Raw genomic sequence first — 24,093 nt, 5'->3', positions numbered from 1 at the left:
ATGTGGAATGTTGATCTTTAATTTCAATGGCTGGTTAAATATATATTGAACTTCATTAAACCAGCAAAGACACTGACTTAAGATGGCTGTCACAGGTCACCTGACATGTCCGGTATTACATGTTGGTCAGTTTCTGGAAGCTTCCAATGTGAATTACAATTAGGACATGCCAAGGCAAACCTCCAATGGAATTTCACAACTGCTGATGTCAAGAATTGCTTCAAAGCTGAACTGAAACTTGTAACTGGCTCCCACTATTTGCATTTCTATAAAGCTACCTTTCAGGCAGAGGCAGAAAGTCTACCAGGACAATGGTTATATAGAAGGTGTTGATATTCTTCCTAGCTCATCACAAGGAAGAATGGTCTATTCAGAGGTGATGGCTGGGACATTAAAGAAACTAATAACTAGGCCATAATGCAAAGGCCAAGGTCTGTCCAGACATGAGCTAATCAATTACCTTCTGTGGAATTCTCATCATTATGTGAAGATGGGTCATGTGACCAAAATCACCATTTTGAAATGTCTTTTATTACAACACCCTGGTTGCTTTTGGCAGAGAAGAAGAAGTCTGCAAATGGAGCAGGAGCCCCACTGTTCTCTCCCTGCTGTTCTCAAATTCAGAGCCCTATTTCTGCTACAGTTTAAATACATCACAGAGATAGAGAATTTCAAAGAAAAAGGAACTCTGCCTAACTATATCATATTGGGGTCAACAGATGGAGAAGTTTGAAGGACACTTCAAAATCCCAAAACAGCGTTTGCAGGGAGAAAAAAATAAGACCATTTCAAAAACTGCCTTAGCCACGGGCAACAGCGAAAAAGTCATAAACAGTGAACTCTTTTTTTTCCTCTTTTATCATTGAATCTTAATTTGGCCAAAAGTGAACCTCCTCTACTGTATAACTTATAATTTTGTGTGCTTGTGCGTGTGTTATGAAGGTCAGGACGTAAGTTTATCTTTTTAGATATCTTTATAGCTTTACTTAAGTGGGTTTTAGCACAATCAAAACTAATTCCTTTTTGTTTAAACTCAATAAAACCTGTCCGACTGAGTTCTTTCCAAATAGCAAGCAAATGGTTAAGTATAGACACTGAATTAATACCTTCATCCTCATAAATTACAAAAACCCTGTTACAAGAAAATCGAAGAGTGGCAAAGAAAGGCAAAGTCTTGACACTAGTCCTCAGCCAGTCGTGACATACCCTACATCACTGGATTGTCAGGATCACCCTGGCTGATTATCTTTTTGTGTCCATTAGTCCTGAGGTACTGAGGCCACTTGTTGCCTCCCTCCTGAGAGCAGACAACTCAGCACAAACAAGCAGTGAAACTTGGACACTCCAATCTGTGTGGCTCCGCCATATACTACTTTTTACCTGCCAAACAATTGAGGAGCTATAATTAAATTGGCATTAATTAATATAAAACATCTTATTTAGGGTATCTAAACAACAACAGCACCTTTCATATAGTGAAATGTCCTAAGGCGCTTCAGGGACATTGGGCTGAATTTGCCCAGAATTGCACTAAGTGCGGTAGCGGGCGGGTAAAATGGAGTCCTACCCGCCAATGAAAATGGTGGGTTTTCATGCTGTATCGTCCCGAGCCCGCCTCATTACATATTCACTCCCACGAACCATGCCGTTTCCATGGTAGGCGGGCTTTCATTCACCCGCTCGCCATCACCCCACTGTTGCGTGACGCCAGCTGCCATCTTTAAAAGGCAGCCACAAGCAAAGCGCACATTGCCACCAGCTCACCACCGCTGCCTGGGACACCTGATCAGCAAAGGAAAAAAAGACTGCAGCCCCCCAGCTTCAATGACGGGTCCCTCAAGCAACTGCTGGATGCCATGGAAGCCCACCTGGATGTGCTCTACCCCCGCTCTGGCCGCAGGATGGGTTGCAATGTCACCAACCCAGCTTGGGAGGTGGTGGCAGTGGTGGTCAGCACGAATGCCCTGCAGAGGAGGACAGCCACCCAGCACGCAAAAGGATGAATGATCTCTTCCGTTCCACCAGGGTAAGTCATTCTTTTCATCGCTCCCAGCTCACACACTCACAAACCCATCACACAATCACAGGGTCCTCACTGCCAGTGCAAGCGACATCACCATTCATTCTTTCACACGCACCATCATTGTCCTCATCCCATCCATGGGACCACTCACCACCCACACAGGCCAGGCATACTTATCATCTGGCCTGGCAGGCGTCCTGATACACTCTCCCCATCTCTATCCATGCAGGATAAACTGGCTCACAACAGGTGGGAAAGGTCACAGACAGGTGGAGGAATGCCGGAATTCAAAGTTCTCACAGAGTTTGAAAACGGAGCCATCTAGCTGGCCGGCAATGACCGGGACCCATCCTATGCTGATGATGAGGTCGGCGCTGCTCTACCAAGTGAGGATCCAGCAGTGCAACATTCATCAGACAAACATGCCATGAGTGATGTGTCCTCTTTCACAGGCCACTGCCATGCACTAATTATCTCCCCTTGCTTTCGCAGGCACATCTGGGAAGCAGCCGATGGAGTCCACAACCCAGGGCCTCCAAGCAAGCTCCGAAGAACCCTCTGAAGAAGAATCTGAAGGCGCCGTCCCTGAAGTCCCTGAAGTCCCTTCACAGTGCTCACCTACACCCTCCTCCAGCGCAGAGACACACATCCCGGTGGGACCTAGCTTTACAGCAGCCTTGGGATCACAATCTGGTGAGCGCATCGTACTTTCTAATCCATGCAGGGAGAGTCAGGGACTTCCCAGGTCCCCAGCACTCGGTGGACTGCTGGAGGCCAGAACGTTGCTGAGTCTGAGTCAGACGAGGAGCCTCTGGGCTTGGTCATGTCACAGTTGCTGGAGCTGCAAAGGCAAGCTCGAGAACACAGGAAGGGATGTCCGCTGCACTGCTCAGATTGCAAGTCATGATGGAGGAGTCTATCCGTCTTCAGGCTGAGGTGATAGCGCTGGCACTGCAATGCACCGAGGTCAACATTGGTAGGCTGGCAGCTGCCATGGAGACCTTGGTCCAAGACATCACTCCTGCACTGCTGAGTGGGCTTAACTCCATCACTGATGCCATAGTTGGTCTCCAACAGTGTGTACGCTAGAGGCGTGTTGGGCAGTTCGATCCCACTCCAGCTACCCCTTCCACGCATGGGGCCTCGGGCACCCATAGGGAGGAGGATCAGAGGCCATCCACCAGGTGACACTGGGAGTGACCGGCCCACCGGAATCCCCTCTTCCTGTGACCTCCGCAGATCCAGCTTCACAGGCCGAGGAGGGTGCCACTGCCACACAGCAGGACCCCAAAAGCAGGCCAGGGCCCACCAAGTCTCAGCCTCCAGAGGACGCACACCAAAGTCATCACAGACAGGGCGTCACAGTCCTGTGGATTTCCGGAGAACACCAAGACATAGTGTCAGGGTTAGGAAAGGTAAGGAGAGTTAGTTGCACAGCCTGGGCACGGGTGTTAATCACTTGCACATAATGTACACTATTGTCAATAAACACACAAGAATGTCTCCAACCGCCACCCCCCCCCCCACCCACCCCGGCTCCTTGTTTTGATGAGCAGTGTTCTTGCTATCACACCAGCATCTGTGACCAGTGATGCTGTGCAACAGCTTCAGATGCTTCTAAAGTTTCATGGCTGTGTCTCTGAGATGGCCTTGATTATGGAGCGCAAGCGAACTGCCCTCGGCCAGACAGGAGTCCGACATTCTCAGAGGCCATGTGAAGATCTATGGAGTGTCCTTACCATCCTCCACAAATCTGGCAGCTATGAGGGCCTCCCGAGTGCGCCTGCCTCGTCTAGCCAGCACAAGAGCCTCATCCCTGTCATCATCACCACCGAGGACCCCCTCACCCTCATCCCTGTCAGCATCCTCCTCATCAGAGGAGACATGCAGCCCCTCCATCTCCTTCTCAGCAAGCTCCTCACCTCGTTGCAGCGCCAAGTTGTGAAGGGTGCAGCAGACGATGACGCTGCGTGACACCTTCTGCAGACTGGTCCAGGCACCGGAACCATACCTTCAGCATTCCGGTGGTCTGCTCCACCAAGTTGCGAGCTGCTGCATGAGCCTCATTATATCATCTCTGCTGCAGTCTGAGGCCGCCAAACGGGTGTCATCAGCCACGTAATCTGCGGGTAGCCCTTGTCCCCGAAGAGCTAACCCTGCAGCCTCTGTGGGCCCTGGAAGACTCCAGGGCTCTGCAAGGGACTCAGAATGTAGGCGTCGTGCACACTCCCTGGAAACCGTTCGCATACCTGGTCACATGACAGCTGCACATTCAGTGAGTGGAAGCCCTTGCAGTTGATGTCGTCCACCGAGTGTAGCGATGGAGACCTGAGCGCCACATGAGTGCAGTCAATCGCACCCTGCACCTGTGGACATCCCGAGATCTGGAAGAGTCCAATGGCCCTTGCATCCTGACTGTTCCGGTCCTGATCAAAGTGCACAAAGTTGTGTGCCATAGAGAAAATGGCACCCGTGATCTCATGGATTTATTTGTGGGTGGCGGATTGTGAAATCCTACTGAGGTCACTGTGGAGCCCTGAAAGAGCCACTGGCATAGAAATGGAGTGCCGTGGTCAATTTCACTGCCAGTAGCAGTGGATGCCCTCCATGTCCCCTTGGCACCAAGTCCTGCAGTAAGTGGCACATGTGAGCCACCAGGTCGCTAGACAGTCGTCGGCGACACAGGTTCTCGCTCATCTGCAGGAATGGCAGGTGGCGTCTATAGACCCTGGGTGTTGCTAGGTGCCGACCAGCCACAACTCGCTGTCGCTCCTGGGAGCCCCTGCTACCCATTCTTCATGAGGTTGCTGCTCCTGCTTTTGCATGGCCAGCTGCCTTAGTCACTCTCTCTTCCATCTTCTGTGCTCTCTGTAGGCCATCAGGCATACAGCTAGGTCACCAGGATCCATGATCCTGATGTGGTCTTCCTGTAGCATGAAAGAGAAAGAGAGACATGGTTATCATGGCTGTACTTAGCACTTTCCTGGCCCTGTGTGACCGCCCCTTAATGCATTACGGAGAGTACTGCTCACCTCTCAGATAGCCAGAGATGAGTGTGCTGCATGGCTGCCTTGTCAACCTGCGACATGGTCCAAACCAGGATGCTGAGATTGCAAGGGGCTGTGAGCACCTCCAGCAGTGACTGCTACATGGCCAGCGTTGGCGAGGAGATTATACAACATGTGCAGTCCAACTACTCCATGGTCCAATAAAGTGGTGGTGGATCTGAAGACTGTGCGGGGGCGGGTGGGGGTGGGCGGAGGGGCGGGGTGGGGGGGGAGGGGCAGTGGTGGTAAGGTATGGCGCGCTTGGTGGCCCTTTGGTGTCACCACGTTGCTTGCATGGGCAGGCAGGTTAAGAGCCTGACCCCAATCATATGACTGTGGCCGCGCCTGACCTGCCTCAGTTGCAGATGCATGGTCAGTTTATATAGGTGTCCCTAATGCATGGCCACACCCCTCGCTTACCCTGCCCCCCAACCTGTACATGGGGTGCAGTGCTAGGGCAGTACTTGACCTCTCCCCCCCCACCCCCAGTCCTCAGCAATCACCTCCGAGGCTGGCCAGCACTTGCCCCCATACAGCCCCCATCCTTCAGCAGTCGCCTCTGGAGGCTGGCCAGCACTTACCTCCAGACACCCCCCGCTCTCAGCAGTTGCCCCCTTGGTGCCCCTGAAGCCTGTAAACAATGGGTGAGCTGTGGAGAACGCCGCTGCTCACTCACCTCAGTTCCCTCACGGATGACACAGCGGAGTTCCAAGAGCCTGATGGGATGTCCTTTTAATTATATGCTAATGTATTACAATGAGCTCCCCGCCGACTGATGATGAGAAATGTGACCCACTGTTGATGGGCTGAGCAGAAGATCACGACCTGCCTTCACTCGTCATGAAATGGGTCACACCATATTTTCCTCGCACACCACCTATCACGCCCGCCACTAGCTGGCTCAGAAAATTCCGCCCATTATCAAACAAAATTTGACACCAAACCACATAAGGAAATATTAGTTTTGTCAAAGAGGTAGGCATTAAGGGGTGCCTTAAATGAGGAGAGAGGAGTGGAGAGACCGGCAAGATGAGGCAGGGAATTCCAAAGCTCACAGCCTAGACAGCCGAAGGCTGATGTTATAGAGATGGAGAGGGGAAAGGCCATGGAGGGATCTGAAACAAGGATGAGAATTTTAAAATTGAGACATTTCTTAGCCGTGAGCCAGTTAGTGAGCACAGAGGTGTTGGGTGAATGGGACTTGGTGCATGTTAGGACGTGCACATCAGAGCATTTGATGAGCTCAAATGTACAGAAGATGCAAAATGAGAGGCCATGCAGAAGAGCACTAGAATAGACAAGTCTAAAGGTAACGAAGACATGTATGAGTTTCAGCAGCAGCAGAACAGCTGAGATAGGGGTGGTGTTGAATAATGTTACAGTGGTGGCTTTGGTGATGGAGATGTTATAGACTCAGAAACTAGGTTCTGTCTCTCTATCCCTCTCTCCTTACTTAAGACGCTCCTTAACACCTGCCTCTTGTGGGTGCACTGGGCGGGACAAGAGGCTGCATAATTTCCAATTGCTTTATCTGTAGCCCTTTCAGTCAACAAGCCCAGTGGTCGACTGATGCACAGATTATGGGCCTCAATTCACACTGGACTTATTTATAAAAAGCTTTCTGTTTTTATGTCACCACAAATCAATGATCCTGAATACAGCTGACAAACAATTATGAAAAACGGTTAGTTTTGTTGCCAGTTGGCTTTATATGTGATGTATTACCAGTTGTACTTTTCATGTAGGGTACCATGCTGCAATAAGGCCTGTAGAAGGAGCTCTTATACTAAAAACACAATTTTCTTTTTTGAGAGAAGTGATCTTCATTCAACCTGGAAAATGCAGCTGAAGGATCTGGCACAAATTGTGTCCTAAAAACTAAATTGTTTTGATCTATGCCCAATATAAACATTTCAAAGCAGATATTAAGATAAATACAAATTCTTCCATGTTTTTAGTTATTAATTTGCAGATACACAGAAAGTTTATTGTGGTGATATAAATGAGTATATGCTGGTAGGGAGACATTTTGACAATTTGTTTTTTATTAGCACTTATTACAGTGGGTGGGTAAAGAAAGGTTATTTGGTCATCCTGTTTATTGCATTCTGGACCCATAACCCAGATCCACATAAATTTCTGTCCTTAGTTCTTAGGCACTAACGGCATACCCAGCTTTTCCATTCAATCACGAATTTATCTTAAGCTCATGTATTCTTCAGAGGTAATTATCTAACTTCACATTTCCAGTCAGGACCTTGATCTGCCTGTAGCACTTTGCAGAAATTCAGGTGTGCAACATTTTAAATAAACCCTAGAAAATGTATTGCAGAAGGGCCCAAATTTCCACTATCTGTCGCTGGCCAGTAAAACTCTCCATGAACGTGAATTTAGAAAATTTTTCCTTATACGCCTCCAAGTATGATTAACCTTATATTTTTGAGCCTCTGATTTTCTTTGTATAATTTCTATTAACTCTTTTCATGCAGATAAAAGGTATGATTATTGCTGATAAAGACAATTTGTCAGAGCTTTTCATCTTGCACTCATCAGGACAATTGCCAGAATACCAATGTCAGGGGAAGCAACAACTTTATATTGTATGAGAAGAGAGTGCTGATTGGCTAACAAGTGGACTCTAATTCGATGTCAGGGGAAGCAAAAATCTTATACTCTATGAGAAGAGAGTGCTGATTGGTTGGCATGTGGACTCTGATTGGTAGAGACATTGCCATAGGGAATGCACCAGTAATTGTGACTGACAGTTAACTACCAAGCATTGTTTGAAATTTAAACCAGGCAGCTTGACTCCGTATCCCTCTATTCCCATCCTATTCATGTATTTGTCAAGCTGCCTCTTAAACAACACTATCGTACCTGTTTCCACCACCTCCCCTGGCAGCGAATTCCAGACACTCACTATCCTCTCCGTAAAAAAACTTGCCCCGCACATCTCCTTTATAGTTTTCTCCTCTCACCTTAAATCTATGTCCCCTAGTAAATGACTCTTCCACCCTGGGAAAAAGCTTCTGACTATCTACTCTGTCCATGCCATTCATAATTTTGTAAACTTCTATCAAGCATCTCTCAATCTCCATCGCTCTAGTGAGAACAATCCAAGTTTCTCCAACCTCTCCTCATAGCTAATAACCTCTAGACCAGGCAGCATCCTGGTAAACCTCCTCTGCACCTTCTCCAATGCCTCCATATCCTTCTGGTAATGTGGTGACCAGAATTGTACGCAATATTCCAAGTGTGGCCTAACCAAGGTTCTATACAGCTGCAGCATGACTTCCCAGCTTTTAAATTCAATACCCCTGCCAATGAAGGCAAGCATGCTATTTGCCTTCCTGACTACCTTATCCACCTGCTTTGCCACTTTCAGTGACCTGTGGACCTGTACACCCAGATCCCTCTGCCCGTCAATGCACTTAAGGGTTTTGCCATTTACCAAATAATTCCTGCCTGTATTAGACATTCCAAAATGCATTACCTTGCATTTGTCTGGATTAAACTCCATCTGCCATTTCTCCACCCAACTCTCCAACCGATCTATATCCCATTGTATCCTTTGACAATCCTCTTCACTATCTGCAACTCCTCCAACCTTAGTGTCATCTGAAAACTTACTAATTAGCCCAGACCAATCAGAGTCAAGCTTCCAAACAATGCTTGGCAGTTAACTGTCAGTCACCATTAACTGGTGCATTCTCCATGATTACACCTCTACCAATCAGAGTCCACTTGCCAACCAATCAGCACTCTCTTCTCATACAGTATAAAGTTGTTGCTTCCCCTGACATTGGTATTCTTGCAATTGTCCTAATGACTGCAAGACGAAAAGCTTCAATAAAATGTATTTTTTCAACAATATTCAAATTCTGCGTTGCCAAATGAAAAAGTTTAATCTTGAAATCATAAATAGAATTGTATACCCAAGCCAGCAAGAATGGGGCCATTCTCTTTATTCCATTTGACACACCAAACCACAGTTATCAGCTCCGACTGCCTTCTCAGAGTTTGGCTGCTGGGCCTCCAGGCTCCATGTGTATCAACTACATTTCTCCTCCTCTCCAATTTGAAGGGTTCTCAAAATCCCCACATGTTTCATATCATCAACAAGGATATGACTTTTGGACTTTTATCTGAAACCAGGCAACAAGAGGAGACAGAATACGCATTCTTCCCTTTAAAATAATCAACCCAGAGAAAGACACGAAACTAAAGCCCATCAAAATCTTGCATAAATAATCACTACTAACTACTAAGGCAGGAATGCAATTATGTGAACCCATCAATACTCCACACATACAATGGCTTTCAGTTCAAGACTAGTTATGGGGGCAGGAAAACAATGATAACCATCATGCAAGCCCATTAAAAACAATGAGACAACAATCACCTGGAGAAGCCCACCAAAATCAAACAAAGAACTAACCATGATTTGGATTGAGATAAGAAATTCAAAAAATAAACAGTATAACTGGGCCAGCAGATCTGAAGTGAGCAGTTTTTTTTGGGCAGTGAGCAGTTGGGAGTGGTTGAAGCAAAGTTTAAGCACGGAGTTGAGCCAAGCGGAGGAAGGAGATCTGGAGGTTTGCAGGCCCATAGGCAACATTGCAGCGAGGGGCATGGGGTGACAGGCTCAACTGAAGACAACAAGGCCACAACCGCAGCCCTCCACGAAGATCGACCACCCACAACCGCGCCCTCCACCCAAATGAAGAAGCTTCACAGATTCCACAGACCAGGACTACATGGGGACGACAGGCCCCAGAGGACACAAAAAGCATACACCAAAACTGCCACCGGCTTACCTGGCTGGATTTTGAACCGTCAACGAACCCTGGTTGGTGAGCATGATCCCTGACCTCTCCTAGTTCAGTTTAGTTAGGTTTTGGGGGTGGGATAAGGGTAAGTGGATTAGTAGCGTGATTTTCCCTCGTTATACCGTATGTTCCCCATTCTTAACTAAGTGTAATTTGTAGGCCTGTATAATCTCAGTATAATCTTAATGTTATAAGTTCATTTGTGACTTCAACAAACTCAGTTTTTTTCTTGCACCAAAACCAGTTGTCTGCTGCACTTTGTCAAAACCTCCAAATAAGTCCAAGGTCTAGAACCCAGGGAGTGGGAGTGATTAGAACTGCTCAGAAGTCAGAGATGAAGCTGACACACACACCACAACCCCCTACAAACTCCTCAACCAAACCCTCCAGTGTGGCATTGGAAAATCTTGGAGCTCACTCCTTCCCATGGTGTGTCAGGCTTGTTTCTTTCCAAGGTCAGAATCAGATGTAAATTGACTTCCAGAACCTGCTTCAGCCACAATGTATATAGCCTTTAAGAGATGCATGCTGGCTTTAAGTAGTGCAGGCAGGCTTTTACTGATGCTAGCTGTTTCGTTGTGTATTTGGGGTTTAAGGCTCTTTGGGGCTTGTCTATTCTTCCAAAGTAAGCTGTTCAAGGCTGTAATTTGTTAAAACCGTTACTCTTTATTTACAGCTACTACATACATATTGGGAACTTTGCACAAGGTTGGAACCTTTCCTTCCTCTAAATCTCTATTATTCAATCATGTGTGGTTTCATAATCATTACATCAGTATCAGGTGCTTCTGATGTTAACCCTTTACTCTACATCTCCACCCAAGTCTTTATCCTAATTATATACATCCTCCTCATCCTCCTACATCTTCCTCCAAAGTATCTGGGTCAGTCTCTGTGGTGCCTTGATCAATCTGCCTGATCTTGTTCTGATCTCTTTCTGAGGTTGAGGACATTCCCCCCTCTCTTCTGTCACTATGAGTGTCCTCGTCCTCAATGGCTGTAGAGCTTTGTCTTGTTTCTTGCTCCATGTCTCCCCCCAGATCTAAGTAATAAGCTCAAGTTTCTACTGGCTTTCTTTCCAAGAATAGTAAGGCATGGTGGTTTCTCCTTATAGTCTCCTGGTCTGTCTTGATCCTATATAATCTCAGTTGTGGAGCTCTTTCAGTTAATATGCCTTCTTTCTGTTGGTCTCATAACCATAATCTCTCCTCAGTTTTCATCACTGATAAGTCTCATGCTCTGTGCCCGAATTTAAAGTTATGAGCCTGTTTGTTACTCTGTTCTCAGTACTGCCATAGTACTGGGTTGTTAGGGATATAGTCTGATCATCCCTCTGGACAATATTTTCTTATCTTGACACATTTGTCATCTTGCTGCTGTGCTTGTTTTATCTCCTGCAACTTCTTTGCAGTAGCCAGTAGGTTTTGAGGAATGTGAGATGTATATGCTTCCACCTCCTCGATGAAATGCAAATCCTCTAGATTGGCTCCTTCAACTAGTATCTTTGATAGTGTATCTGCTGACATCTGGTACTTCCCTTGAACATACCCTTTCATGGCGTCATATTCTCATTAATCTTAATTTGAACCATTGAATCCTAGGTGTCATTTTTGCAATCTCTTTCATGTTCAGATGAGTGAGTAGTGGCTTATGGTCTGTTTAAATTTGAACTGCAATCACAACACGTGTCCAAGAATTTCTCCCACGCCCATATCGTTACCAATGCTTACTTTTTAATTGTAACATCTCTTTCCTCTGTGTCTGTGAATGATCTTAAGACATAGTAAACTGGTCTACAATTACTACCTCTGCACTTTAAATAATACTGCTGAACTGTGGTTGGTATTTCTAGGTCATAATGTGCCAAAATTTCAGAGGAAATTAAAAGATTTTAGATTTTCTCAAAGCATTTTGCTGGTGCACATTCCAACACCACTGTTGACTCTGTCTCACCAGCTTTTTCAAAAACTCATTGACCTCTGCCAAATTTGATAGGAATTTGCCTACTTGGTTGACCATCATGGGGAATCTCTGAAGCTCAGTAATATTCCTGGGTTGTGGAAAATTTGTGATCAGCTTTGTTATTTGTGGGTCAACAGTTATTCCACAGGCTTGTACTATGTGACCTAGAAATTTAATCATAGATTTGGCACACTCATATTTTCATTCAATGCTGGGCCTACATCTTGTAAGACTTTCAGGAATGCTCTAACTCTATTGTCATGGTCTTCTCTCAAGGAGCTATGTACAAGTATGTCGTTCAAAAGGAATATTACTCCTTCCATGTCTTCTAGAGTTTGAGACATTGTTCTCTGGAAAATTTCAGAAGTGGGCACAATTCCAAATGTTAATCAAAAAATCAAAAACAACCAAAAGGTGTTATAAATGTGGTCAGCAATCTGGGTTCTTTGTCCAGAGGCAAATGCCAAAATCTGGTGTTTGCATCCAATTTGGTGAATAAAGTATTCTTGGCTAGTATGGCAAAGCTCTCATCCACTGAGGTCATTGGACCTCATGTTCCACTGATTTGTTTAGTTGAGTTAAATCCATACATATTCTAATTGAGCTGTTTGGTTTTGAGACTGTGACCATTCCTGAGTACCATTTTGTTGGAATGGTTACCAGTGATATAACTCCTTGTTGTTGCATCTTCTCAATTTCACCCTTGACTTTGTCTAAGAGTGGTTGAGAGGCCTTCTTGGTGTGAAGATGCAAATTGGTTTAGCATCAGCTCACAGAACTTGGTCTTCAGTCTTCCCAAACCTGTAAATGATCTTGGAAGTTCATTCCTGAATGCACTGCTATGATACTCATCAGCAACTTCATCAACTTCATAGATTCACTTCAATCTTGAGCATGCCTTCCTGCTTGGTAAAGAAGATTATTGATCCTGGATGACATACAGAGGTTCAATGATTTCAATTTTGCCATATGTTGGCCTATGACTTCCAGTGTATTCCCACCTAGACCCTGTAACTTGATAGATGAAGGCTGTAATGAAACATACTTAATCTATCTTAGTTTGGATATGACAGAAACTCCTGTCCCTGTGTCTAATTTAAACTCTGTGGGGTGTCCATGCACTTCAAGTTTAATACTCCAGTATTTATTTTCAGTTTCATTTACTTCCCCTAGGAAAGTTGATTCCTTTCTCTGTGGTTCTTCCATTTCTACTATGGGGTTTAGCTTTAATATTTTTTCCTTTTTGTAGGTTGTCTGCATTTTAGATCAGCAGATGGTTTTCAAATATTCTATTTTTCCACAGTTGTGGCACACTGCTCCCCCTGCTGGGCATTCTTCCTGCTTGTGTAGGTTTTTCCCGCCACACTGAGGACATTTCAAGATAGCGGCTGGAGCGCATTTTTATGGGCTTCTGCTTATAGCTTACATACTGAACAGCCTCACTCATTCTTTTCCATGGGACCTCACCTTCTCTGCAAATAAATGCTCCATTTTCTTTTCTGCACTCAGTTTGTCTTGCAATGTATACTGTTTTAACTAGAGTTAAATCCTCTCTCATCTGCAAGAGATCTGATAGAACTTCATTGAAGACCTCCACTACTATTCAATCATGAATCAATTCATCCCTCAATATGCTGTAGTCGCAATTTTCTGCCAGCCAGAACGGATCATTGATGAATGAAACCATGCTTTCGTCTGGTCTTTGCTTTCACTTGTTAAATTTTTCCCTTTCTATAGTTAAGTTTTTGTGAACACTGAACTATGAATCAAATGTTTGTAGAACTTATTTCTAAGAAGTTGAAGTCTCATTGACTCTCAGTCTTACTATTACATAGTTGACAATAGCTCCAACTGCATAGAGTAATGTACTGACCTGACAATTTTGTTCTTTTTTGAGCAATGCAGAATCAGTTCAATATCTGGAAAGCCTCTTTCTCCTGTTGTCCCAGTACTGAGCCTATTGTGAGCTTTCAGCGCTCTGGAATGGTTCTGGGAGAGGACATATGGATTCCATGCTTGTACCAAGCGTGGAATAGTTGCTACTTCACTAGTGTTGCTTGTTGATTCTGGCCTGTGCTCACTACTGTCCAGACTCTGGATCTGTGTCTCAGCTTGCATCTGCTGCATCTGCGATGCTCTGACTTTCTGAGTTTGGGTTCTTTTCCTTTTCATCCTTACTTGCCAGGCCTGTGGCTGCTTTGTGCAGTTTTTTTCCCAATCTTTTACTCGCTGGCTGCTGCCACCATGTTTTGGCATGTGTTCCTGGTCTAGATGGGATTCTTTGGGGCTTGTCTATTCTCCCGAATTAAGCTGCTCAAGACTCTAGTTTGTTAAAACCATTACTCTTTAATTACAGCTACTATATACATATTGGGAACTCTGCACAAGGTTAGAACTTCTCCTTCCTCTAGATCTCTATTACTGAATCATGTGTTGTTTCATCATCATTACATCAATATCATGTGCTGCTGATGTTACTCCTTTATTCTACTGTAGCCTCTCACAACTTTGTGAAGTCATATGGTTAGCGCTGACTGCACATCAAGACCATGATAGTAGCAGGCAGCTCCAAGTCCACATACTAGCTACATCAGAAGTAATGGGCATGGGTTAATAGCACATTGTGATCCATGCACTCATTTTTGATGGTTATTTTGATGTTGTGGACATAAAGTCATGGCAAATCAGAATTTTTCAAGTTTAAGTATTTGGATGTCGCATTACTCTCAACATCAATATGCAATGCTATTTTTGGTATCTATGTTGAAAAATGAAACAAAAATTGGATGGCATGTCTTTTTGTCCTTTTGCATACCCATTTATGAATTTCAATAGTAGTGTCAGTGCCAGAAGAACAAAGTTCTTCAAGCACTATGACCAGTACCAACTCCTCATCTGTCTCTGCAACATGCCAGATTGGAAGAAGAAAATGTTTCCTCCATTGTATTACCGGACGTATTAAATCTCAAATTTCTAATGAAATATCTTTGAAGTAAGATTGGCCTGGAGTTGGATGAATTTCTGACTCAATAGCTTATTCCCATCTGGCAGTTTATAAAAGGAACTATATCAAAGGAAAGAGGTTTTCTGTTCCTTTTAGTAATCTGGTCCCTGTAACTGGAGAGAGCCTTACTCATGAGCCAGAGGATCTTGTCTTTGAATCCCAGATAGTTTTTATGATATACTTTAGGTTGTTGGAGTGTGTCTGATATGAATATCCCAACTTGAAGTAAAGAGGTGAAAAAGCAAAGTAACAGAAGTCACGCCCCATCCCTAAAACATACCTCTTGCATGACAATTTTTGAGAAGTTCGTGTAGATGGATACAGTATCATACACAAAAGTTCAAAATTAAAGCAGGATTCAGCAAAACTCTCATTTATTGCTGATCCCTAATTGACCTTGATGAGGTGGTGGTGAATAATCTTCTTGAACCACTGTGGTTCGTGTGGTGGGTACACACCTACAGTGTTGTTAGGGAGGGAGTTCCAGGATTTTGACCTGGCAACAATGAAGGAACAATGATATAATTCCAAGTCAGAATAGTGAATGACTTGAGGGCAACTTGCAGGTGGTGGTGTTGATATACATAAGTGTGAAAATAATCCATTTACTGTAGACTGGCCTGATTTACTCCAAGAATAGCACTGAGATCACCACAATTCTAATTTCTCTTCTTTTAACAGGGTCACAGGTCACTATTTTCTCATATGCCTGAAGGACAGAATCTTTAATTTCAAGAATAAAGCCTTATGGTTTATTTATATTCTATTGATAGAGAGCTGTGAAGTTGCTGGGTAAAACAGAATAACCAATATATTTTAATCTTCAACCCAGAACAGAGATTTTCAAATCAACAAAACACATTGTTCTTATACGCATATCTGTATGATGAATTAGCACTGATTAAAGCAAATCAGCTTTTTTTTTACACCTCAAGGCCTTTTCTATGTAGTTAGCAGTTCTCCATCTTTTTTTTTATTTGGAAATGTGGACATTGATCAAGATACTATCTTGTTGCATCCAGTTAATTATCAAGCAGAGTGTGAGAGTCTCACATTGGTTTCATTTCATTTGCTCCATTTACATGGATTGAATTTCAATGAAATTGGTTCAACTTTAAAGTCAGATGTGCAGGCTTTAATTGAGATCAGCAGGGAATTTGGAATCAGTCTGGAAGAACTCCAATTGTGTAAACAGTGCTAATAGGAGATGCTGACATTAAGTACTAAATGCTGACAAATCATCAGGGAGCCCTACCCCAGCCCACAAAGCATGTCAAATAATTTGAAGTGAGAATGATTAAGGCGAAGAAACGTCTGCAGATTCCTCACTCTGTGTCTCATGAAGGAGGAGAACCTGGGCATGGTAATTCAGTATAGAACAGAGGGACAGATTAAGTGAAAATGGAAAATTACACAATTCAAAGGGGCTGATTTCTGTCTGCTCACCAGCCTCTTTTCCATGGAAAAGCTTAGCAGGTCTGGCAGCATCGGCGGAGAAGTAAAGAGATGACGTTTTGAGTCCTCATGACCCTTCAACAGAACTGAGAAATATCAGGAGAGGGGTGCAACATAAGCTGGTTTAAGGTGGGGGTGGGGTGGGGGGGGAGAGAATTGGGGTTGGGGTGTGGTTGTAGGGACAAGCAAGCAGTCATAGGCGCAGATAATCAAAAGATGTCACAGACAAAAGAACAAAGAGGTGTTGAAGGTGGTGATATTATCTAAACTAATGTGCTAATTAGGAATGGATGGCAGGGCACTCAAGGTTCAGCTGTAGTGGGGGTGGGGTAGAAAGACTAACAGGGCATAAAAGGTATAGATTTAAAAATAATGTAAATAGGTGGGAAAAGAAAAATCTATATAAATTATTGGAAAAAACAAAAGTAAGGGGGAAGAAACAGAAAAGGGGTAGGGATGATGGAGGGAGTTCAAGATCTAAAGTTATTGAATTCAATATTCAGTCCGGAAGGCTGTAAAGTGTCTAGTCAGAAGATGAGATGCTGTTCCTCCAGTTTGCGTTGGGCTTCACTAGAACAATGCAACAAGCCAAGGACAAACATGTGGGCAAGAGAGCAGGGTGGAGTGTTAAAATGGCAAGCGACAGGGAGGTTTGGGTCATTCTTGCGGACAGACCGCAGGTGTTCTGCAAAGCGGTTGCCCAGTTTACGTTTTGTCCCTCCAATGTAGAGGAGACCGCATTGGGAGCAATAAATGCAGTAGACTAAGTTAGGGGAAATGCAAGTGAAATGCTGCTTCACTTGAAAGGAGTGTTTGGGTCCTTGGACAGTGAGGAGAGAGGAAGTGAAGGGGCATGTGTTGCATCTTTTGCGTGGGCATGGGGAGGTGCAATAGGTGGGGGTTGAGCAGTAGGGGGTGACGGAGGAGTGGACCAGGGTGTCCCAGAGGGAACGATCCCTACGGAATGCCGCCGAGGTGGGGTGTGAAGTGAAGACGTGTTTGGTAGTGGCATCATGCTGGAGTTGGAGGAAATGGCGGAGGATGATCCTTTGAATATGGAGGCTGGTGGGGTGATAGGTGAGGACAAAGGGGACCCTATCATGTTTCTGCGAGGGAGGAGAAGTCGTGAGGATGGATGCGTGGGAGATGGGCCGGTCACGGTTGAGGGCCCTGTCAACGACAAGTGGAAAACCTCGGTTAAGGAAGAAGGAGGACGTGTCAGAGGAACTGTTTTTGAAGGTAGCATCATCAGAACAGATGCGACGGAGGCGAAGGAACTGGGAGAATGGAATGGAGTCCTTACAGGAAGCGGGGTGAGAAGAGCTATAGTCGAGGTAGCTGTGGGAGTCGGTAGGCTAGTAATGGATATTGGTGGACAGTCTATGACCAGAAATTGAGACAGAGAGTTCAAAGAAGGGAAGTGTCAGAGATGGACCATGTGAAAATGATGGAGGGGTGGATATTGGAAGCAAAATTAGTAAATTTCTCCAGGTCCGGACGAGAGCATTAAGCAGCACCGAAGTAATCATTGATGTACCGGAGAAAGAGTTGTGGGAGGGGGCTGGAGTAGGACTGGAACAAAGAATGTTCCACATACCCCATAAAGAGACAGGAGTAGCTGGGGCCCATGCGGGTACCCATAGCCACACCTTTTATTTGGAGGAAGTGAGAGGAGTTTAAGGAGAAATTGTTTAGTGTGAGAACAAGTTCAGCCAGACGGAGGAGAGTAATGGTGGATGGGGATTGTTCGGGCCTCTGTTCGAGGAAGAAGCTAAGGGCTTTCAGACCATCCTGGTGGGGGATGGAGGTGTAGAGGAATTGGATGTCCATGGTGACGAGGAAGCGGTTGGGGCCAGGGAACTGGAAATTGTTGATGTGACGTAAGGTGTCAGAGGAATCACGGATGTAGGTGGGAAGGGACTGGACAAGGGGAGAGAGAAGGGAGTCAAGATAACGAGAAATGAGTTCCGTGGGGCAGGAACTGACCTCATCTCCTCTGGAGATCTTCCTCCCACAGCTTCCAACCTGATAGTCGCCCAACCTCGGATGGCCCGCTTCTACCTCCTGCCCAAAATCCACAAACAGAACTGTCCCGGCAGACCGGTCATGTCAGCCTGTTCCTGCCCCACGGAACTCATTTCTCGTTATCTTGACTCCCTTCTCCCACCCCTTGTCCAGTCACTTCCCACCTACATCCATGATTCCTCTGACACCTTACGTCACATCAACAATTTCCAGTTCCCTGGCCCCAACCGCTTCCTCGTCACCATGGACGTCCAATCCCTCTACACCTCCATCCTCCAGCAGGATGGTCTGAGGGCCCTTAGCTTCTTCCTCGAACAAAGGCCCAAACAATCCCCATCCACCACTTCTCTCCTCTGTCTGGCTGAACTTGTTCTCACACTGAACAATTTCTCTTTTAACTCCTCTCACTTCCTCCAAATAAAAGATGTGGCTATGGGTACCCGCATGGGCCCCAGCTACTCCTGTCTCTTTATGGGGTATGTGGAACATTCTTTGTTCCAGTCCTATTCCGGCCCCGTCCCACAACGCTTTCTCCGGTACATCGATGATTACTTCAGTGCTGCTTCATGCTCTTGTCGGGACCCGGAAAAATTTATTAATTTTGCTTCCAATCTCCACCCCACCATCATTTTCACATGGTTCCTCTTTGACACTTCCCTTCCCTTCCTTGACCTCTCTGTCTCAATTTCTGGTCATAGACTGTCCACCAATATCCATTACGAGCCTACCCTCTCTCACAGCTACCTCGACTGCAGCTCCTCACACCCCGCTTCCTGTAAGGACTCCATCCCATTCTCCCAGTTCCTTCACCTCCATCGCATCTGTTCTGATGATGCTACCTTCAAAAACAGTTCCTCTGACATGTCCTCCTTCTTCCTTAACTGAGGTTTTCCACCCACGGTCGTTGACAGCCCCTCAACGGTGTCCGGCCCATCTGCCGCACATCCACCCTCACGCCTTCTCCTCCCTCCCAGAAACATGATAGGGTCACCCTTGTCCTCACTTATCACCCGACCAGCCTCCGCATTCAAAGGATCATCCTCCGCCATTTCCGCCAACTCCAGCATGATGCCACCACCAAACACATCTTAACTTAACCCCCTCCCCGGCAGCATTCCGGGACACCCTGGTCCATTCCAACATCACCCCCTACTCCCCAGCCCCCACCTATGGCACCTCCCCATGCCCACACAAAAGATGCAACACCTGCCCCTTCACTTCCTCTCTCCTCACCGTCCAAGGGCCCAAACATTCCTTTCAAGTGAAGCAGCATTTCACTTGCATTTCCCCTAACTTAGTCTACTGCATTCGCTGCTCCCAATGTGGTCTCCTCTACATTGGAGAGACCAAATATAAACTGGGCGACCACTTTGCAGAACACCTGCGGTCTGTCCGCAAGAATGACCCAAACCTCCCTGTCGCTTGCCATTTTAACACTCCACCCTGCTCTCTTGCCCACATGTCTGTCCTTGGCTTGCTGCATTGTTCCAGTGAAGCCCAACGCAAACTGGAGGAACAGCATCTCATCTTCCGTCTAGGCACTTTACAGCCTTCCAGACTGAATATTGAATTCAATAACTTTAGATCTTGAACTCCCTCCTCCATCCCCACCCCCTTTCTGTTTCTTCCCCCTTCCTTTTGTTTTTCCCAATAATTTATATAGATTTTTCTTTTCCCACCCATTTCCATTATTTTTAAATCTATACCTTTTATGCCCTGTTAGTCTTTCCACCCCACCCCCACTAGAGCTGTACCTTGAGTGTCCTACCATCCATTCTTAATTAGCTCATTCATTTAGATAATATCACCACCTTCAATACCTCTTTGTTCTTTTGTCTGTGACATCTTTTGATTATCTGCGCCTATCACTGCTTGCTTGTCCCTACAACCACATCCCCCACCACCCCCCACCACTTCTGACCCCCCACCTTAAACCAGCTTATGTTTCACCCCTCTCCTGATATTACTCAGTTCTGTTGAAGGGTCATGAGGACTCAAAACGTCAACTCTTTTCTTCTCTGCCGATGCTGCCAGACCTGCTGAGTTTTTCCAGGTATTTCTATTTTTGTTTTGGATTTCCAGCAACCGCAGATTTTTGTTTTTGTTTTTAGCCTCTTTTCCATGCCTGCTGGCTTATCTGGCATGGCACCACCCAAAATTTGAAGTAAAGAGGGTCTTCTTCCTGACCCTGACTTGTTCTATCAGCTACTCTATGCGAGTAATTGAAAATTGGGGTGCCCTGCTCAATGTCATGGCGCTTGTTGCTACAGAAACATACTCATCACACACTACCAATGAAACTCTAACTCCCCTTCACGAACAGCCTGGCTTTGGGAAGTGGTAGACCCCAGCAGATTCATTACCCCACCCCCAAAGAACAAACTGTCTATAAACAATTATTTTATTGCTGTTGTTCATGTTGAGGTGTAGCTTGATGACACTTAGACTGACCAGCTGACATAATGCAAATCCTAACACAAAAACAAAGGGTACTGCAGATACTTGAAGTCAGAAATGAAAAGAGAAAATATTGGAAATACTCAACAGCTCTGGAAGCATCTGTGGAGTGGGAAACAGGGTTAACATTTCAGAGTTCTGATGAAAGATCACTGAAATGAAACATTAATTCCGTTTCTCTGTCCACAGATGATACCAGGCCTGCTGAGTAATGCAAACCTTCTTGGCTATGGTAACCTGCACTTTACACTCTTCCAGTACCTACAGTTCCAGTAATAAATAACTAAGTTGGCTAATGAAATCTGTAGTTTCTTGGTAACTATTCCAGGACAAAGTAGCCCACTTGATCGGCACTCCATCCACCACCTTAAACATTCGTTCCCTCCATCAGTGATGCACAGTAGCAGCCGTGTGTGCCATCTACAAGATGTACTGCAGCTACTCACCAAGGCTCCATCAACAGCATCTTCCAAACATAGGAACATAGGAAATAGAAGCAGGAGTAGATCATTTTGTCCCTCATACCTACTTTGCCATTCAACTAGATCATGGCTGATCTTCTACATCAATGCCATTTTCCTACTCTATCCCCATATCCCATGATATCTATTATAACTAGAAATCCATCTCTGTCTCTGACATTGATTGAACTTCCACAGCTCTCTGGGATAGAGCATTCCAAAGATTCACCACCCTCTGAGTGAAGGAATTCCTCCTCTTCTAAATGGCCTTCGTATTCTGAGACTATGTCCTCTGGTTTTAGATCTCTCCCCCACCACACCCACTGCCCCCCACACACCCTCCCGCACCCACCCCCCCCACGCCCCCAACCCACCCCCCCAGCACAGCTAGGTGAAACATCCATCTACCCTGTCACTCCCTCCAAGAATTTTGTATGTCTCGATGAGATCACCTCTCATTCTTCTAAACCCTCGAGAATCTGGACAATGTCTCCTCAACCTCCCCTTGTAGGACAGTCCCACCATCCCAGGGATCTGTTTGGTGAACCTTCATTGCATTCCCTCTATGGCCAATGTATCCTTCCTTAGGTAAGGAGGCTAAAACTGCCTACAATGCTCCAGGTGCAGTCTCACCAAGCCTCTTTACAACAGCAGCAGCACTTATTCACTCCTATATGCAAATCCTATTGAATAAATGTCAACAGACCATTTGCCTTTCTAACTGCTTGTTGCACCTGCATGATAGCTTTCAGTGACTTGTGAACACAGACACCAAGGTCCTTTTTTGACATTAACACTTTCCAATCTCTCACCATACATGAAATACTGTGTTTCTGTTTCTCCTACAACATTGATAACTTCACATTTTTTCACATTATATTCCATCTGCCATGTTCTCATTCACTCATTAGCTTGTCTAAATCCTCTTTGTATCCTCCTCACAACTCACACTCCCGCCAAGTTTTATGTCATCAACAGACTTGGAAATATTATGTATGGTCCCCACATCCAAATCATTGATATAGATTGTGAATAGCTGAGGCCCAAGCACTAATGCTTGCAGTACCCCACTAGTCACAGCCTGCTAACCTGAGGATGATCTGTTCATCCCTACTCTCTGTTTTCTGTCCATCAACCAATCCTCAATCCATGCCAGTATATTATCCCCAATCCAATATGCTCTAATTTGAGGAGAGATGATGGCATAGTGGTATTGTCAATGAACTAGTAATCCAGAGGCCCAGGAGACTCAAGTTCAAATCCCACCATGGAAGATTTGAATTCAATAAAAATCTGCAATTAAAAGTCTAATGATGACCATTGTCAATTGTTGCAAAAACCCATCTGGTTCAGTAATGCCCCTTAGGGAAGGAAATTTCTGGTCCTTACCTGGTGTGGCCTACATCGGACTCCAGACCCACAGCAATGTGGTTGCCTTTAAAAAGGCCCAGCAAGCCATGCAATTGCATCAAACTGCTACAAAGTCACAAAAAAGCCCATAAATGAATAAAAAACAAAAAAGTTATTTACTAACTTCTTGTGTGGGACCTTATCGAAAGCCTTCTGAAAATCCAAATATACCACATCCCCTGGTTCTCCCTTATCTAAGCTGCTAGTAACATTCTCAAAACAATCCAACAGATTTGTCAAACATGATTTCCCTTTCATAAATTCACGTTGATTCTGCCCAATCTTACCATTATTCTCTAAATGCCAGTTATCACATCCTTTATAAGGGTTCCTAGCATTTTCCCCACTAATGATGTCAGGCTAACACATCAGTAGTTCCCTGTTTTCTCTCTCCCTCCTTTCTTAAATAGTAAGGTTTCAATTGCTACCTTCCAATCTGCAGGACCCATTCTAGAGCTTATAGAATTTTGGAAGGTGACCATCAATGCATCCATTATCTCTACAGCCACCTCTTTCAGCACTCTGGGATATCAGGTCCTGGGGATTTATCAACTTTCAGGCCCATTAATTTCTCCAGTATTGCTTTTTCACTTATTTCTTTCAGGTCTCAATCTCACTAGTCCCTTTGTTCTCTAGTATTTCAGGGAGGATTTTTGTTTCCTTACCAGCCGGTGAAGACAGACATAAAGTATCTGTTTAGTTTCCCTCCCATTTCCTTGTTCCTCTTTTTAAATTCTCCTATTCTGCCCATGTAATGGGCCTACACGTGTCTTTGCTAATCCTTTCCTTTCTCCATACCTATAGAAGCTTTTATAGGCCGGTTTTACGTTTCTTCCTAGTTTACCATTATGTTCTATTTTCTCTTTCTTTATAAGTTTCTTGGTTCTCCTTTGCTGAATTCAAAAATGCTCACAATCCTCAGCTTACTTTTTTTGACAACTTTATAGGCCTTTCCCTTTGATCCAATAGAATCCTTAGTATCTCTGGTTAGCCATGGTTGGATCACTTTTCCTGCTGGGTGTTTGTGCCTCAAAGGAATGTAAATTTGTTGTAAACCATGTATTAATTCTTTAAAAGCTATCCATTGCCTGGATACCATCAGACCTTTTAATGTAGTTTCCCAATCTACCGCAGCTGTCTTGCCCCTCATACCTTTGTAGTTTCTTTTGTTTAGATTAAAAACCCTAGTTTCAGGTTGAACTATATCACTTTCAAACTTAATGTAAAATTCTATCATATTATGGTCACTATTCCCTAAAGGCTCTTTCACAATGAGACGATTAATTAGCTCTTTCTCATTGCACAATATTATATCTAAAATAGCCTATTCTCTAAAAAAAAACAAAAATTGCTGGAAAAACTCAGCAGGTCTGACAGCACCTGTGACTCTCGAGTCATCTGGACTCAAAACATTAACTCT

This window comes from Carcharodon carcharias, chromosome 7 (assembly GCF_017639515.1).
Source record: "Carcharodon carcharias isolate sCarCar2 chromosome 7, sCarCar2.pri, whole genome shotgun sequence".
Taxonomy (NCBI): Eukaryota; Metazoa; Chordata; class Chondrichthyes; order Lamniformes; family Lamnidae; genus Carcharodon; species Carcharodon carcharias.
The sequence above is the reverse complement of the archived record's forward strand: the minus strand, read 5'-3'. Positions refer to the sequence as shown.